General features: G+C 47.1%; 1 protein-coding gene across 1 annotated transcript in view; it reads left to right on the forward strand.

The window, feature by feature from the left end:
• Positions 1 to 2,483: 2,483 nt before the first annotated feature.
• The window catches only part of SEMA6A (semaphorin 6A), a gene marked incomplete at its 3' end in the record, with an annotated part of 125,407 nt that continues 111,099 nt past the window's right edge, over positions 2,484 to 16,791 (forward strand). The window contains exon 1 of the mRNA XM_082836768.1: positions 2,484 to 2,802. The remainder of the gene's footprint in view (positions 2,803 to 16,791) is intronic.

The raw sequence follows: 16,791 nt of genomic DNA on the forward strand, positions 1-16,791 counted from the left end.
CTTCTTGTATTGTCTGATTTTAAACTAGGTAAATTTAATCTCCTGCTTCTTGGCTCAGCGTTACTGCAAATTCAACATGCAAGTATTAATAATGAAAATAATTTCCCTTTAAAAACATATCCTGAAACTCGATGTGGGGCATTTCCAATACATCCATGAAACAAACAAAACAGTTTGTCTGTTTCTCCAAGGGAAGACGCTAAACCCGGAATTTAGTTCAGCCTGTGAAACAATTCGTTTGCTCTGACTAATCCTGCCAATTAAAGAACTTTTCCCAGACACAATTAGCATGTAAATCAGCGGCAGAGAAGGAAGAAGGGGCCTCGGCGACCCGGCCGGGATGGAGACACCAGGCAGAGAACCCCAGGGACATCTTGGGCCCGACGTGCGGGCCGCGGGACCGCGCCGGGGACGTACGGACGAGCTCGGGACTTAACGCCGAAATTTGGACGTTAAATAGCGCTGCCCCTCGATTGACCGGTGGCGGCCGGCCAGGGCCCCTCCCCGGGTCCCGACCGGATTCGAAAGGGACGTCCGCGAGCCAGTCCCCACCCGGGCCGCGGGAGCGCGCAGCCAAGAGCGCCGCCCCCACGCCCCAGGCCCCTCTCGGAGCTGGCTCCGCGTGCCGCGGTGGCTGCGCGCGCACCTACGGCCGCCGCCCCCCAACCCCCCGCCGCCGCGGATCTGTAGCTGCTTTTGCCTGCGAAAGGTGGGGATAGCGGCCCCTGCTGGCACCTTTGGCAGACAGCAGGGAGACCGACGTTTTCCCGCTTACCCTTCTCACCTTTTCTAAACGGTTTGTGGAAAATATATCTTATATATACATACACTGTTGTCGCGTGTGCACTTATTTTATTCTTCGTGAGCCCTCATTAGCAGATGTCTGTATGTAGTCTAGTTCCATGTAGGAACGGTAATTTAAAAAAAGGGGGGGGGTAGACTTATTAGTGGCCCTAGCCCCAATTAGCGAACAGGTACAGTTTCTACTGCATTTATATGACGGCATTCGGCCTAAGGGCGACTGAGACCCTGATCTGCTTCCCAATGCTTTTCTCGGCCGACCCCATGACTAGTAAGTAATGATCGGAGAACTGCTTGGCCGCCCCGTGTTACTTTCTTTAAAGGCTGTGGCTACGATCCAAACCAAGTGAGAAGCCCACTCGGGGAGCAACGTGCTACCGTGCGCAGTCTGCGGGGCAAGCAGGCGGGTAGCGCGCTGCGGCCGGGGGAGGGGGGACATCGTGTGGCCTGCCCAGTGGGCCCAAGCCTGTAACAGCAAGGCTTTTTTGGCGACTGAACTTTCAAGCGGAGGAGGAAGGCTGTGCCTGCCATTCTTCTAATGGTAACAAAAGCGCCTTGAAAGAAGTTGAGATTTACTTATTCCATGAAGCTGTTGGATTCTCGTTGGAACTGTGTCTTATTTCTGAAGTTTACATAGTTATTTCTAAGAACAGTTTACACACTTTCTAACTTTAAAAGCAAATCTTCGTTAACAGCATCCTTTCCACTATAGTTTATTTGCTTACTTAACATGCTTTATTAACGTGTTGTGTTGTACGTACGTTAACTAATAGCTGTGTTCGTATCTTCGAAGTGTATTTTTAAGCGCACCGGATTCTATCCAATTCATCTGGGTGCGCAGAGCGTCCATCACTTCTGGAATCTACCTCTTGATACAGTAATCAGAATTAGAAAGGTTCGCCGTTCACTCACCCTCATGCTTTAAAACTTTTCCATTTAAGAAAATCGATGAAATCCTTTCTTGTGACTCGCTCCTGCACTACGTCTATTTTTATTAATTTTTCTGATTTGTCAGAGCTCAGCAATGCTGTTCGGGATTCTTTTTTTTTTTTTTTTTTTGCTAGATTAAATGCGGGGCTGGGGGAGGCAAGGGCTGGCCTCCTGCCGGCATCGCCCCCGCGGGGACCTCGGCCGAGCGCGCGGCGGGGCAGGGAATAGTGGTGGAAGGAAGCTGCGCTGGCCAGTCGATCCAAGGCTCCACCTGCGGCCAAACCGCGTAGGTTCTCCGTCTCTCCGCCTCGCTCGCTAGTGTTCGCACACATAGACCGCAGCCCTACTTTGGGTCGGAGAAGACGCCAGCCAAAGGAGGCGGGGTTGCAGGAGGAGAGTCCGCTCTGCGCAATCCAGTCCGGGACTTGGCTCCGCCCAGGAGCGGCGGCCTCTCGAGTGACAGAGGAGTAGTGAGCCGCACGGGGTGAGGTTGCAGCCAACTCCGCTCCCCACGCACTCGGCTGTCCAGGCGCTCCGGACACAGCAGCGGCGCTTCTCCGCGGGGCCGACCGCCCGCGATGTTCGCTTAGGAGCGGCGGCAGCGGCCAGCATTGCCACACCCGCGGCGTAGCGCTCCCAGCCGTGGAGCGGGGCTAGAGGGCGAACCCCTGCGCCAGCCCCCACCCCGCCCCCCCACCCTGAAATGACTTGTTAATCGGCGCAGACACTACCGAAGGGATTGCCGGAGTGGAATCCAAGTGGAATTTGGATTTGGAGAAGAGTTTCTTGAACATTTACTCCTTTCTTGTTGGTTTCTTTCTTTCTTTCTTCCTCTCCCCTTCTCCGCCTGTCATTGGAGATGAATACAGCGCGTTTGCATCCCAGAAAGTAGTCGCCGCGACTGTTACCCCAAAGAGACAAGCACACATGTAGGAATGACAAAGGCTTGCGAAGGAGAGAGCGCAGCTCGCGGCCCGGAGAGATCCCCTCGATAATGGATTACTAAATGGGATACACGCTGTACCAGCCCGCTCCGAGCCCCGGCCGCCTGCCCGTCGATGCACCGAAAAGGTACGGCTGGGGCGCCCCGGCGCGCCCCACCTCCCGGGCGGCTTGGCTCCCTCCTGCGGGTCCCGGGGCCGCGGTCCGCACTCCGGGCCGTGGGCCGCACTCCCTGTCTCGGCTTTGTGGTGCTTGCGTTTTATTTTGTCTTGTGTCAGTCTCCCGAGCGTTGCCCGGCCCTGGGGGAGCAGTCGCGAGCCCTGCCCGCTGCTCCTCTCCACCCGGCGCCCCAGAGACCGCCGGGCTCCGTGCTGCGAGCTTCCCCACCCGCGCTGCGCACACGCCAGGCGCCGCCCGGGACACCAACCGCGCGGATAGCTCCCTGGCCCTGGGATGTGTATGCAGTACCCGGGGGCTCGTCCTCACTTTCGGGCCAGCAGGCAGCAGAGAAGCCCTGAAAGGGTGAGATTCTCGGAAGTGCCCGGTCCTGGTGCGAAGGCAGGGGAAGGGGTTCTGCCCTCCAGGGCTGGAGGAGGTTGGGTAGAAGAGCGCTGTTTTCGCTCTGCACGAGGTTTGGGTTCAGGGGTTCCGCAGATACGGTGGGGAAGCAAAGAGAATCTTTTGTTGTCGGTGCGGGGTCTGGGCTGGGCTCAGTGGAGTGCGGGAAACTTGTAATGGCCCTGGCACTCGCGCACCCTACCACTTGGTGACATCCCGGCTCCCTCGGACGCTGGCACCAGAGGTTCCGGGCTTTGTTTGCTCGAACGAGTGGCCTCCTCCCAGTGTGCCGCGGCGCCCCCGCCCTGGGTCCTATTCCCCGCCGCAGCTCCCTCCTGGGCGGCGAAGACAGCATCCGTCGCGTCTGTGTCCCCCTCAAGCACAGAACCCGCCACGCCGGGACTGGCGCCCACTGTGCCGTCTTCCAGAAACTATGAGGTCCCTCTCTGGAAAGAAGGTGTCCCGGGAGGGGGAAGGGTGAGAAGACCAGGCAAGAGATGGCTCAGTGCTTGCTAACCAGACGACAGCTCTGCCCGGGCCCCAGGTTCTGGATTGTCCGGACTACTTGCTGCGTCTAGAGCGCTGCTTCGCTGGCAGTGGGGCGCTCGGGAGCAAGCCCGACAGTGCCCACCCACTCTGCACGACCCTGCTGGGATGGCAAGTGTCTCTTCCCCCAGATGCTCCGCTTTTTTCTCAGCTCCCCACTGTGTTACACGGTGCAAAGCAGGATCCCGAGATCCGTTCCCTCCTCCCACGACCGTAACGGTACAGGGGGAGCCAGGGAACAGTATGGATTTGTGGGTATGGGGGAAGGAAACGGGACTCCTCTTTCCCGCTCCCTCGCCGCCCCTCCGCCCAGCGCCGCCTCCTTTTTTTCCAGCGCGGGGTCACTCGACCAGGCGCTTCTGGAAAGTTTCTCTGAAGGCCGGGGGGGGGGGGGGCACTACAGAATTGGGGCTCAACATGTGCAGCCCGCGGGAAACGGAACCCCCAGGGAGGCGGGCGAACCGCTCAGGATACGTACGGCTAAGAGGTAGGAGCCGGCCCTTCGGAGAGTGCCACCCCGACCGGTGGTCAGCTTGGTTGGGGTCGTGGCGCTGCACTTGCTGGCCCAGTCTCTCAAGCAATTGAGCAAGGGGTGGCGTGGGGAGGGGCGAGAAGGGGAAGTTCAGCGCAGCACTCAGGAAGCTGGTGCGGCCACTGTGGACAGCGGCTGGCGGGGCCACTGTGGACAGCGGCTGGCGCGCGGGTGCGTGTGGACACGGGCCCGGGTTCGCTGGCTCCAAGCTCAGCATCCCAGCCTCCTGCACCCCTCGCGCTGTTTTCCAGCCGGCGGGTGTTCAAGGAGGGGCACAGCAGGAAATCAGGTGTGCGGGGAGCGGGGTAGGAATCGCTGTTTTCACGGCCAAGGCGAGCATTTCCAGGGGCCGCCTCTTGCCTGTACTGCAGGGGGCAGCCCCGCTACCAATCCGCATCGGTCCTTGGGAGAAAGGCGTCTGCTTTGGGAATGTGGTGGCCAGGGACGGCCACAGTGGGATCACTCTCTGCCTAGGCTGGATGAAAATCAAGTTGCAATTGAATGTGATCCATGAAAGGTTTAAAACACAGGGGCGCGAAGACACTCATACAGACACACTCTCTCACATGTATGCCCGACTTTCTTTGCTTGGTATCTGAAAAGATGTTTAACCCTGTTACAGTGTTGTGCCAGCAGGTCTCAGGAAAGCTATTTAATGCCCCCCAGCGCCGGTTCTGAAGTCTTTCCGGGTACGAAGGTCGAGTACCTTTGCCTTGCCTTCCTCTAATCCTGATAATCGTCTGGTCTTCCTTTCAACATACATCTTGGGCATTTGAAGTCCACAGTCAGCCACTCTCATGGCAGGGAGAAGATTGTTGGTTCCAGATAATACGAACCCTTTAGGAAGGTTTTTCCCCCAAAGTAAAGATACTAGTGCACATTTCTGAATGAAAACATCTTCTTTTTTCACACTTTTTCCAAATGACTTACCAGAGGTCAAGATTGCAAGTATTTTGCATGGTTTTTTGAATACCCTGTTTAGTCTGCATGGCGCAGTTTTTACAGTAAGCTTTGATTAAACTACTCCAGGCACGAAAGTTAATTATTAACCTAACCTTAAATACTACAGTGGCAACACTGTGTCTCCACCTATTAACCTAAACCATCTGTTAAAAAATAACTGCACTAATTATTTGAATTTGGTTTACCCATGCTTGTTTATATGGTGACTTTTATTCAACTCTTGAGTAACCTCCCACTCTCTGTTATTATTTTGGGTTTAGGACATTCTTAGAGGAGGCACTTTGCAAACCAATCTGAAAGGAGAAATGAATGACCAACAGATTTAAACCTCTTTTTTGCGTTATGTCTTTTTTCAACTTGATATAAAGAGGCATTCTAGTTCATGTTTCTTATTTACACTGTTTGGTGACAGTCTTCCCAAAGCGTTCTGTTTTGCAGTTATCACCGTTTAGAGATGGGCCACACTCTCATAATGCATATAACCACATATGTAAATGTTCAACGGACACCCAAAATCATGGTCTCAGTAGCTACCTGCAGAATATACTTATTGGATAAAACATGTAAGTTGAAATACGTTAAAAATTCATAAGAACCACTGTAGAAACTCAAGTAAATATTGAATGATTAAATGAAAGAAACAGTCCCAAACAGTTCACATTTCTCCACTTAGAATAGACCTAGGCTTTTTTTTCCCCTACAGTGAAAAAGAAAATCTATGCCTTCAAGTAAGTGGTTATTGTAAAGTGGCAATAAGTGCAACTCTTTATTTACACACACAGAGACACACACACAAACACTCACCCCTAGAGTTCTTTCGAAGTCTAGTGAATGCTTTTCCCATCATTAAAGAAATATAGCATTTGCATTCTGAGGAGGTGGATAACATTGCCAAGTGTGTTGAATCAGAAGGATGGCAAGAATTAGGAAGACTGTTACATTCATTGAATAAAATTAAGAGACCCAAATTAAGAACTTGTATTAAATTCAAAATAAATCCTCATGCTTTAAAGGCAAATGGGCAGTTGCACTCCTTTATGAAATGGAAGGAAAAATACTGTTTTGGACAAGGAGGTAAGTCACATACTTCAGGGTGTGTACATAGTGCTTCAGCTCTTTTCTGAGCAGGACAAAAGAGTAATCACGGAAGAGAAAGTTTTTTCAGAACTAGATTTGCCAAGAGCTAATATATTCTCCCATCATATTTGTTTGCAGAAAGGAATCACAGAACAAGCCAAACTAATTGCAAATGCTTTAATTAGGCATCTGCCGTTTGCGACGGTGGAAAAGCCTGCATGTATCTCGACACTGCCGCCCACTCTGCACACACACTTTTAAGTTTCGACAGTTTGCTGCCCTCGTCCCACAGCGAGTGTTCCCTGGGTGTTCACATCTCCAGGGGAAGGGGAACCCTGGAAGCATCCTGCTGGGCCCTCCCGTATCAGTGCCCCCCACTCTCTTGGGGTGCCCTGGAGCCAAGTTGTCTCTGAGAGATTTCTATTCCAGAGTGAAGGCTTTTCTCCTCTGCCTTAAAATGTGCTGTTAAGAGCAACTGAGCTGTTCTCTGCTGGCAACCACACAATTGCCTCTTGGGGATATGGAAAGGTAGGGAAGGGAGGGAGGCATTTAATCCCTTTGAAATGGGCAAGTAAGATGTCATACCACACAAACCTCAAGGGGAGAAGTGAGTTCGGGATACTTCTGAGCATGGGACTATTACAATATAGTTTATACACAAGGGTATCTTGCTTTGTGAAGCAGATGAGTTCTTGCAAACCTTTTTATTAGAATAATTCTAATTATACTAATGGAGAACGTCACACACAAGTATCAATACTTTGATGTTTCCCAAATAACCCCCTCAGCCCAGACCTCTCTCCTGGATCTGTGATATACACAATGCCTACAGGGGGTAGAATCTAGACATCCCAAACCCAAATGCTCCAAATGCCTAGTTCTGGATCTTTCTCCTCCACACATGCTTTTCTTATCATCTTCTCCATCTTGGTAAATGGCAATTCCATCCTTTGAGTTTGCTCACGCCAAAAAACTCAGGAGTCATCCTTGACTCTTCTCTTTCTGGTATCTGCATCCATTCTAGCTGCCATGTTGTTAGCCCCACCTTCAGAAAGCATGCAGACTCCCTCTAGGTCTTCCAGCTCAGTGGCCCTCACATTGGCCAAGCCACTGTCTCCTCCTGCTGGGGAACCTACTGTGTTAGGCTCCCAGCTAAGTCTCCGGGCTTTGCTCTTGGCCCCCTACAGTCTTTTCTCAACACAGCAGCTGAAGTGATATAGTTTTTTTTTTTACAGATCAGGTTACATGTGCTCAAATGCTTTCCCATCTTATTCCAGTCAAAGCCAGAGTTCTTTCTATGGCCTTTGTGGTTCCACATGATCTGTACTCGGGTCCCCACCTCTCTGACCTCCACTCCTCCTTGGGGGTCACTTGACTATGCTGGGCGTGCTCCCCCCGGGCCCCTTTGCAGGGTCTCTCTGCACTTGCCCTTTCAAGGCTTGGGGCGGTCCTCTGCCCAGAGAGCTGCAGGATTTGCTCCTCTGCACCTACAGGTTCTCTGCTCACATGTCACTTCCTCAGTGAAGCCTTTCCTGATCATATTTGCTTCACCCTTTTGTCACAACACTCCTTACCCCAGTGGACAGTCTCAGGTTTGTTTTTTTTTTTTCCTCTTAGCACTTTTCACATCCTGACAAACTGTCTGTTGTCCTCATTTATTTTCTGTCTTCTGCTAGACACAATGCCATTATGTTTCCTTCACTGCTATATCTCCAGCACCTAAACCTGTGCCTGGCACATCACAGCGCTTTCATAACAAGTATTTGTTGAATGAATGAAGAGTGAATCTTTTTGCAAACAACCCGTCTTTATCTCTTTTCCCTGCTCTTGTTTTTCTATGATATGTGTCCATCAAATGAGACACCTCTCTGCCTGCATGAGTGTGTGTGTGTAACACTGTCTTCCATGTACATAGGTGATGTGTCTCATGCATCATCAGTGGAGCATTCACTCTGGGTTGTTTTTCCAGTCTTCGTGACGGATTGAAGCCTGCTCGTTCCCACACTCACATCCAGTCAGTCCCCTTCTATAGCCAAGAGCACACATCTGTGGGACACCTGGTTGAAGCTGGAGGGAATGTGAGTTAGGGAGAATCACCCTTCTGAGAAACAGAGCTAAGAAGACAGCCAGCACTTACGGAGACTGAGCTTTTGACCTTGGACTCATTTGTTCTGCATTTTAACCACTGGCCACAGAACCTTCTTGCCTCTTTGGAGTTTGCTAATAGTAGTTTTTAAAATTCAACTTTCTGGGGCTTCTCTGGTGGCGCAGTGGTTAAGAATCGGCCTGCCAATGCAGGGGACATGGGTTTGAGCCCTGGTCCGGGAAGATCCCACATGCCGCAGAGCAACTAAGCCCGTGTGCCACAACTACTGAGCCTGCATTCTTGAGCACGCAAGCCACAACTACTAAGCCTGCACACCCCAACTACTGAAGCCCACGCACCTAGAGCCCGTGCTCCACAACAAGAGAAGCCACTGCAATGAGAAGCCCACGCACCACAACAAAGAGTAGCCCCCGCTCACCGCAACTAGAGAGAGCCCGTGCACAGCAACGAAGACCCAACACAGCCAAAAATAAATAAATAAATTTATTAAATAAAATTCAACTTCCTACCAGGAGGAAATAGTATGCCCATTAACCCACATTTCTATCCTGTCCCAGTGCAGTGATAACTGTTGTTGAAGACCCTATTGTTGGAGTTGGACAATCTGGGTTCCAGACTCACTACAACAGACAAGCCACTCTTCTCAAGCTGCATTATTTTAAATAAAAATTGTGAATAGTAAACCTATGCTTTCTATCTAGTAGGACTGCTGGGAGAATAATATGAAATCATGAATGTAGCTGTATTCGGTAAAATACAAAATGCACTCTGGAACTTCCCTGGTGGCGCAGTGGTTAAGAATCTGCCTGCCAATGCAGAGGACATGTATTCGAGCCCTGGTCTGGGACGATCCCACATGCTGTGGAGCAACTAAGCTTGTAAGCCACAACTACTGAGCCTGCGCTCTAGAGCCCGCAAACCACAACTACTGAGCCCACGTGCCACAACTACTTAAGTCCACACACCTAGAGCCCATGCTCCGCAACAAAGACAAGCCGCCGCAATGAGAAGCCTGCGCACCTCAACGAAGAGTAGCCCCACTCGCCACAACTAGATAAAGCCCTGGCGCAGCAACGAAGACCCAACACAGCCAAATATTAATTAATTTTTTTTAAATGCAGTCTGGAAATTTGAAAAGTTTGATGCTGGCTCCTTCCTCTGCTCCCGAGACCCCAGGCCTAGCAGAGACCCTGCTTCATTGTCTTCTAAATCATAAAAGAAAGAATATACTGTGTTGATGTCATTTTAATGTAAACCACATTATGAAATTAAGTAAGATCCTCAAATTCACTGAAAATGCACAATCTACGTAGTGTACAGATGGCAACTTTATGAATCAGACGCCAACCGTGTCAACTAGTGATTGTTTCCAATGTGACCAATGCATTGGGCAAGGTCATAGGAGTGGCACTCTGCCAGGCATTATAAAATAAAAAAGTAAGGGCTTGTTTTTGCTCAGGTAAGTTCTAACACAGCTCATGTCGGTGAAAGCGTTAACGTAGAACAGACACATCAGGGCGAACTAGGAGTGAGAGGAAAGAAGTTTTGATCTTTGCTATTTGCTACTATCTTCCCCACCAAATACAGGGCAAATTCATTCGATTTTGTGACATAAGTTTATAAAAAATGTGCAAGAACTGTTGGAGGGAGGGCTGTAGACAGCTCTGGAGGTGATGCAGAGGTCACACATCTTAGGCAGACACAACACAGACTGCATCCCATTTTTTGCCATTTACAAATAGTGTGACTTTGAGCCAGTTACTTATCTGCCTCAGTTTCCATTTGTAAAATGCTACAGTTTACATTTGTATTACAGTTGTCGAGGAGAGTAAATATGACATCTGTAAGTTTCATGGCCCAATGCCTGATACACTACACACACTCATTAAATATAAAGTATTGTTTTTATTTGGGTGACAGTTGTCATGGAGAGTGCCCTGGTGGGGAGAGTACAAAAGGAAATGGCCTTACAAATCTGTGACATAAAGAGATGATGCGAAGGAAACACCTTCGGACTGGAAAGGAACATTCACACCATAAGTAAAATACACCCACTAAAGAATCTGAGAGTACCCACATTTGAAATCTGAGAGCTGCCCATAATGACTGTTCAGGGATGAGTTGAATTGACCCCAAGGACCACATAGGGGAGAAGCTTGGCTGTCAATCAACTTCTCCAAGAGGCTATGGCTGGGACTACTGCCTGAGGGTCTTTATGGTGGCCATATTTGCCAGGTCAATCTTCCCTGGCCAAGCCTGAAACAGTGACAGTTTGGGAGCACCTGAATCTCCACGCAGAAGTGAACCACTAGCTTCCCCACCAAATGCAGGGAAATAGTCACCTGACCGCAGTGGAGACAGTGATTACTCTACTGCTGATATATTGCTATACAACCTGAAATTTGATTCAAATGATAATCATACAGTTTCTTATCTTATCTGACTCCTCAGAAGCACAGCAAAAGGGGCAATATTATCGCTGCAGTTCCCTGAAGGAACAGGAATCCCTCCATGGCTTAGAATTACAGTTATTTTCATCTAGGAAAATGTTTTTCTCTTCAATTTTGCAAGTGGAAAGATGACATACAGAGAGGGGAATACATCAGCAATTCACATGCCCCAAAGACTGAAGGACCAGGTCCTGTGGAGCAGCCAGTGTGCGACTGTTGCTTTGAAAGTACTGTTAGTAATAGATGTTTCCACATACAGCCTTGAGACCTGAGGCTTTCATTTAATATGACTCAGCGCTTGCTAGTGGTTTCCAACTAACCTATAATTGCCATCTGCAGAAACTTTAATTCAAAGAATCCAAGCCAATTCAAAAACCTTAGCGGAAGAATCTCTAAAACTGATGCCATTTATCCCTCTCTTATCCCTTCTGCCCTCCCACGTGTTTAAGACCAAGCCTTTGGCCATGATTTGATTTGAAGCATTTATAGAACAGAACAGGAGCTGGCATTGAACACAATGAAAACATGCCATTGGAAAATAAGCATTTGAGGGACCGGGAAATAACGGATATATTAATTGTGGTTTAACGTTATATGAGAGTTTTAAAGCCAGGCTTTCTGTGGATCTATTCTTCCTTCCTTTTTCCTATTCCCGAGTCCTTTTTTCAGGAGCGTACTCAATCTTTTCATTAATATTGCAGCGACTCTAGGGCTTGCCTCACCCCCAGACTCCTACCATCCTTGAATGAGGAAAGTAAGAGAATACTGATGGAGCTGGTGAATGGAAACGTTCCTTTCCTGAAAATGGAATGCTTTACGAAAAACTGCACTCCACAAAAAACACTCAGAACAATCCACAACTGTCTCTCCTTTTTGCCCTGAGAGCCACTCGACTTCATTCACATACTTTGGTGTTTGAATGCCTTTGTTCTTAGGCCTCAGATACCCAGGTGGAACACCAGCCTATTAAGCATTTCGTTATTCTAAAAACGCGAGCATCTGAGTTACTAAAAACATTCTCATCTCTGCAGAGTGAGCGATAACTAGAAACCGAACTGTTCACGGCATTCTAAACTGGGGTATAGGTAGCAGAATGGCAGTTGGGTGGATTTTTATAAGAAGAATACTTGCTAATGGTTTCTGAGATGGATTCTGTACTAATTCTTCTCGCATCATGAAGGATGGCCCTAGCTAGACACTGTCTCTGGGATCTTCATCTATTAATCATGGAGGCTACTTTCTTATTCGGTTGCCATAGTTTCAGGGCCTCAGATAGTGTTGGGATGTCTTGGGAAAGGTTTGAGATCTACTAGGCTTGCGAGGCTTGCAGTGATTTGGGCTGTTGTGGTCTTCTGAAAGCACTGAAAACCGCTTCTCGTATAAGTCAGCGTTGGATTAAAAGAGGCAACTTCTGAGAGGGTCTCTCTGGACCTTGTTACGTGCACATCCAAGCTGATAATTTACTCCAGGATTTGCCTCTTACTCAGTCTTGCTGGTAAAAAATTACAGTCCAGGGGCTGATGTCACTTTCATCTTTCGACAAGAAAGCCAAAGGGTACGAACTCTTCATTAAGGCTGTCTCTAAACGTGGAGGTAAACGAGGCCATTCCTGACTTCGCTCAAATCTCAGTTTCACAGCTTGGTTTTGGATCTGCAGATGGCTAAATAAATAAAATGACCTCACGAGTGTTGTATGTTGTGCTTTGGTATGGCCACGTAAACATTTGTGCTTTCCTTCAGGTTTCGCCTTATTTTCTTTGGTTCGACGCACATTACTAAAGGGCTAGAGACCATTTGACTGCATTTTGCAACACTGGCCCAAAGGTCTACTGTTTTGCCAGCTCTTGAGTGTCTGAGCATTTTTTTCTTCCTGTGATTATAATATCTTGCTATTTCGGGTTGATGAGGAAAAAGCTCTCCAGTGGCGGACATCTCGTGTGACCTGGTCAAGAAAAGATCTGGAGGACTAAATTGCTACAAGAGGGAGATACACGCACCCCATGATTTATGTGCTTCGTGTGTGATGAAGAACACAGCTCTCCTTTGTTAGGTAGAGTTGGCCTTGTGTAACAGATACTGGTACACTTTTTAATGTTTTAGTTCCCATTTCTCGAGTGGACTTTCAAGGACTCCTCCATCAGTCTAAGCCCAGCCATTTAATTCCTTTGTAAATTAAAACATAAAATAAAACCATCTCACACTTGAAGCAAACAGCACTGAATTCAGGACACGCAGTGCAGCAACTGAAAATCCAGGCGATTTCAGAAGAAGAAAACCTTGAATTCATTACAAATGGGCCTAATCTAGAATATTAGTCATTTTTTTTAAACTAGAAAATAACTAGTTTTTATTTCAGGGTGAGCTTCAAAGCAGCCGTTTTAAATTTCCCCAGATCCAGCCTGCCAAAATTTTTGTTTAAGATCAACAAGAATTTTTAATGCACGTGCCTATTATATTGACCCCTCCCTTACTCAACCACACTAAATGATTGATCTTAGAGGCCAATAATTTGAAGTAAATTAAAAGGATAACATGGCCTTAATTGCTACTGGCTTCACCAGGCTTCTGGGCACAGGAATTCCTTGTGGAGAAACACTTTTAAGTGTCACAGCAGTTTTTGATCATGTGGTCTGGCTTACCCATAGGCTGCAATTATCCCCCCAGACCTCCCCCACCTCCCCCTCAAATATCTCTGTGAAGCAAAGAAAATATCCATTTGTAAATTCAGTATTAGGGACCTCTGATTATTCGGCAGGGTCAGAAAATAGGTCCTGCTTGTTTTAGAGTATTCTGTTACGATTTTTTATTTTTTAAAAAAAGAAAAAAGCATGGAGTGGGGAGGACAATGGAATTAATATTTCAGATCAGAAGCTTTTTTTGTTCGAAGAAGCGTTTGTGGGAATTCAGTTTGCTGTCCTGTCGACAATGACAAGGTTGTGATTACTCTTTGGTAACTGGTCAGAGACGACATTGCACACTGCAGCCTTACGAAAAGTAAGCAGTGCTTTTGTGAGGCTGTCAGTCAAATACAATGTAGACTTTAGGTAACCTTAATTAATGATTTCTGATTACAGATTTTTGGTGTCTCCAAGGCATCCGTGCCTCGGAGGCTGCATTTTGCTGGAACATTTTCAGACAGCGGTGACTTGAATGTGCTTCCATTATCTTGCCATGCAAACCATGCTAGGTTCTTCTTTTATGAGAAATGTGATTCTGTACATTTGCAGAATGATCATATAAAGAATGAAATATCACTTGGGGAACAGCTGAAATTTATAAGTGATGTGGAGTGTTTTGAATCTTTAGAGGAATCATGTTGTATTTTAAAGGAATTTACCTATCAAAATTGTTGATATATACTGGCTCCTAGCTGGATTCGAGGCCATGCCTTCCAAAGATTGAATGGGGCTTTTGAGCAGTGCCCCAATTCTTTCAAATGAAAGCCACTTATGCTGGGGATACTGGACCAAGTGGTATTTCCTTCGCCTAAAAGTACTCTTTACCGAGTGCTGACCATAACGACCAGAACACTATAGGCACTGGAGAGAAACAGGCCTTACTTTTGATTTACAGTACTTTTCCTGTGTCATGGGTTTTAGAACAGATATCAAGAAGCTGAACTGTCATGTTAATGCGCTATTTACATTCAACTTTTACCTAGAGGGGCCTAATGAAAGTTAGGTATAGTATATTAATGCCAACTTCTGGATTAAACTACTGAGTGAATAATCATTTTGCAGCTTACAGGAAACTCTTAGTAGCATATAACCTGTCTAGTTTAGCATAATTTGTGCTTACGAATTATAAATGCTTAGCTTTTACAATTAAGCTTACTGATCTATAAGCGTCTTAATGAGAAATTACCTAAGTTGACTGGTATTATTTGCTGTACTGTGTTCTAGGGGAGTGATTATCTGAAATAATTGGCAAGATGGTTGTCCCACTGCATGCAATATGGTTTTACTTCTAATATAAATTAAGTCAACCCTGTGTTATGATCCCATGTTTGCCCAGACAAGAGGAGATGCTACTGGTGTCATCTAGAAGGAACAGAGTAGTTTCATATGTAGCCAAGAGGAAGGTAACACACATCTTTTGGATACGTTTCTTTTTTAAAGTGATGTTCAGCATACAGGGAAAAGTTTTCTATTAAAAAGTCAACTTTTATCTACATGGCGTTTCCGTTCGTTGGTGATGAGGGGAAGTTCAACATGTTGAATATGCTGATTAATTCATTCTCCTGGGAGATCTTGGAGTGTGGGGCTTTCGTTTTCATATTTTGTCATGTCCAGAACACAAGACCTGCGAATACTGCCCAAACACATCCATTCCCAAGAATGAAAAGGACAACATAACTGCCATTGCTGTTAGAAAACAGCCACTTCCAGTTCCCCAAGCCAGGTGTGCAAGAAACGCTTTGCAATGTTGTGAATAGCTTGACATTATCGCATTGTTATTGAAATGCAAATTCCTCTGAGCAGAGCTTGCAAAGGTTTCCAGCGTAGGACTGGGGCAATGTCTTTTCTTGCTTGTTGTCAACCATACCCAGTCTTCACTGGAGGGCTCGTTCTATTAAAAGTAATCATAATGCATTGGCATATTTCATTGTTTCTTATTGCCTGTGTTTCAAGTGCCGGCCTTCCCAGGATGGGAGAGGACAGACTGGCTTACAGCCGTGAGGTGCAAACCCAGGACTGCTCTGCCCAGGAAGGAGTCTTGCCAAGTCCCGTATCAGATTTTAGAAATCAGGCTTAGTGGTGACGATCAACATCAACAGTATTTAACGGTGTTATTACTACTAATAAAGACCTTACTATATAGTGCTTATATTTTTCAATGTTTATAAACATCACCTCATGTAATATTATTACAACCTGGGTTAGGCAGGGCAGAAATTATTATGCCCAATTTAAAGATGAGATAACCGAGGTTCAGAGAGGTCAAATGACTGGCCTAAGAGTATATACCTCCGGTAAGGGGCTTGAGACAAGGTCCCCAGCCTTCTGAATCTGCGTTTTTTATGTTCCGTGCCATTGTACGGTTTACTCAGTACTTTAAAAATTTTTGAAAACAATTTACAGTCTTCCAACTGAAGATGTTTTTACATTATGCCTCCTATGCAGGTTGACTACTGCCACGAAACAAGCTTAGAAGTAGCTTTCCAAGGACTTCACCTGAGGGTTCACTGCCATTGGGACCTAAACTCCTGGTTCTGGGTGGAATGCTATTGCAGGTCATTGTCTCCAGCAGCTCTTAGGGCCTTGAGTCTGTCATCCGAAAGGACATCATTTGAAAAATGGAGGATGTTGTTATTTAGGATTCTAGTCCTGTTTTATAGTAGGGATAAAAATAACATAAAAGTGGAAACTTTGACCCTGGTGCAGGGTACAACTGGAGGGACAGAGGGGTGAACCAGATATTCAGCAGGAATATCCTCCTGGGGCTTGCAACTTGTACCTATGAAACAGAAACACACTTTTTGCAAGGAATAAAGTAGACCAGATGGCTCAACATAAATGGATCTTCCCTCTGACCAAGGTCATTGTACTCCTCTGGTCCACGCTGCTGGGTCTAGTGAAAGCAGCAGTTCCGTTTAATTCAGCAGATAGATATTTAGCACCTACTCTAGGCAAGTTCTAGATACTGCTGAGACACAATGATGAACTAGTTCAGAATTTACTGATTAACTGCATACCCATTCAAGGCCAGACATTGGGTCGACATTCTATCGAGGAAGTTAGATTTGCAAAAAATTACTATAGTGTCTGAGGTCTGACTATTCTCCATCCCCAAAGCAGAGTGGTAAGGATGCTAAGGACAGGAAGGAGTGCTCTGTCCAGCTGGGGAGGAAGCATTTCAGCTGCATCTAAAGAATGAGTGAGATT

Source organism: Leucopleurus acutus, assembly GCF_964270905.1.
Source record: "Leucopleurus acutus genome assembly, chromosome: 3".
Taxonomy (NCBI): domain Eukaryota; kingdom Metazoa; phylum Chordata; class Mammalia; order Artiodactyla; family Delphinidae; genus Leucopleurus; species Leucopleurus acutus.